At 36.3% G+C, this 2585-nt stretch overlaps 1 long non-coding RNA gene across 1 annotated transcript; it reads right to left on the bottom strand.

Annotated features, from left to right (window-relative positions):
* Nucleotides 1-288: 288 nt before the first annotated feature.
* Nucleotides 289-2317, bottom strand: LOC113301826. The gene is made up of 4 exons (XR_003336498.1): nt 2097-2317; nt 996-1968; nt 728-892; nt 289-573 (listed from the first exon to the last, which is right to left on the bottom strand). It is a non-coding gene; the product is annotated as an uncharacterized LOC113301826 (long non-coding RNA).
* Nucleotides 2318-2585: the final 268 nt, after the last annotated feature.

The following is a 2585-nucleotide window of genomic DNA, read 5'->3' as shown; positions in this document are numbered from 1 at the left end:
TGTAGCTCTCGGAAAGAGCTTTCAGAATACATAAAGTTTGCAAATTTTGGACAAACGGTTCAAAAGACAAATTGTTTTTTAATTTTTTTTATATTATTTAAAATTACTGAAAATATTTGGAATAAGTTGTAAATCAGGAGGGTTACATATGTATTTTTCAAATTTTAAATAATTTTTGGACTAAATTGTACCTAGATAATTCGGAATGGACTAATCTGTACTTTTTGACACGCTTTTGGACTAAACCATTTTTTCCCATCTATTTTTAGTTTATTTATATGAGGTGGGTACTTTTTGTTGCCGGCCAATGCATAATGATGTGTGGCGAAGCTCTTGGAAGTGCTCTTAGCCGACTCTTAAATTGCTTTCGCACACTATCAGGCGAGTCAATAGCAGAACGAGGATACAACACCAGTTTCTTCAAAACCTTTGCATTTTCAGCAAAAAGCTCAAAAGTTTGAGCTCAGCATCGCATCCTTCCACTTTTTCAATACTGACATACTCGAGGTGAGACAACATTCCTGGCGATGACAATCCTGCTTCCCAATCATCTCCAATGACCGCTAAGTTCGACTATATTGAAAAAAAAAATGATAGATCACTTTAAGGGTTTATACATGTAGAAATTGAATAGTCGCTGTATGAGACAGACAAACATCGTTTATATTGTTACTGTTTCAAGAATGATGCCAACCAAATGAAATATGCAGAGCTTGGATATACATACCTCCTTTGCTGTAAGAAATATAGAATTTATTTTAGGAGATATATTGAGTAAGTATGCCATTGAACGCGAGCAACCTCTTGTAAACCACATATGTAGTCCCAAACTTTGGAGATTACATAATCGAGGGGGTTAACATTCTGATATGTCAAGAGCTTGTGAGAGAACCTTGACAAACAATATAAGAGTCTCATAAATAACTGAAAACACAACCACTACTGAATATAGGCAATAAAACATAATCATTTCAGCATGTATGTTAAGACCATACCTCAAGGAATCCAGCTGATAATCTCATTTTCTCCACCATATAAACTGCTCCTAGATATTTCATCATGCATTTAGCATACACATCTTTTTCCTCTGAAGGCAGTTTTAAATATGCTTCTGCACTCTCATCTTCCATTGCTTTGAGAATTACGTCAAAATCTACCCTGGATATTGGAGAACAGTTTTCTAGATACCAATATTTGGAGCACGTAACTTGATAGTGGTAGGCATAGTATTATTATGCGGCAAAAGATGTACATAGTGATTAAAATAGTTGAACTTCTTGAGGCTGAGAGAATCCACAATCAAATTCCTTTGATCATCAGTTTGTATATCAGAATTAGCTATGACCAACGTTTCAAGAGCTGGACAACTTGAAAAGAGCCTTTTAGATAGTTCTACATTAGCGATTGAAAATCCACCAAGCCACAGAAATTTTAGCCGAGGTAAACACATTGATTTTGGTAAAGTAGTATCTACATATTCGAGAACGCGATACATTTGCATATCCAACTTGGTCAGTGATTTGCAATTTAGGAGTTGATGAGGGATTTCATAACCCAAATGACGATCTGTGTTGTATATCGTCATTTCTTGAACATTATGCTTAACAGCATGAGCCATCCATCTACTAACATGTCTTTTCATTATATCATCATATCTAAAACTGTGCCAACAAAGACTAAATCTATGAATATCAGAGTCATCGTGAAAAATGAATACCAAGTCCACAAAATATACGAACCTCTCATCGTATTCTTCGTCTTCAGGAAATGCTGTCCTGTCAAAGTTGAGAACGGTGGAGATTTCCAAGTATGAATCCACCTTTTGGACAAAACACTACTTTGAACTGCATACTTGGTATCAAGGAAAGACAAAATGTAGTGAATTAGTCCATCTGGCAACCTACTGATTCTATCTTCCCCATTAGAATACGGCTCAGTTCTTGTTTCTTCCATTGTTGTAAACCTAAACTGGAAAATAGTAAAGCTTAATCAACTTAGGAAACCCCAAAAAATTGGTTGTTTAAAACCCTAAACTCCAATTTCATTTGCAATTCAAAAATCCCTAAATTAGAAGATGGAAGAAAAAAAAAGAGTACCTTGAATCTCTTGATTGTAGAATGCTTAAACCTGAAACTCCGATCTGAAGCCTTGGAGTGAGAAGGTGAACAACCCCCAACGATATAATCTTTGCTTCTGATCACGGTAATAGCTGAAGATTATCAAGTTCAGAACCCTCTAAGATCCAGTTTTTTGCTTAGGACATCTGAAGTGGAAGTGCAAGAAGAACACTTGCAAAAAAGAGTTTCAAAGGAAGTGAGAAATTGGGAAATCGGAGGAGAGAGGGATGAAGTTGGAGGGAGCACTCGATTGAAGAGAAAATGGGAAATAGGAGGTTAATGAGAAGGGTTATGTTTTTATCGGCACTTAGCCATCTATTGTTGTCTGCTCTTTGGGGCATGCCATGGCTCATGTCACAGTTTCAAACTACCAAAATGCAACAACCAACCTTGACAATGGCACTACGCTCCACAACACAGTTCAACCAACTCGTCCTTAGTAAATTTTTTCACTTCTTGTCTAAAACT

Source organism: Papaver somniferum, chromosome 8, assembly GCF_003573695.1.
Source record: "Papaver somniferum cultivar HN1 chromosome 8, ASM357369v1, whole genome shotgun sequence".
NCBI classification, from domain to species: domain Eukaryota; kingdom Viridiplantae; phylum Streptophyta; class Magnoliopsida; order Ranunculales; family Papaveraceae; genus Papaver; species Papaver somniferum.
This window is presented reverse-complemented; position numbering and strand designations above follow the sequence as displayed.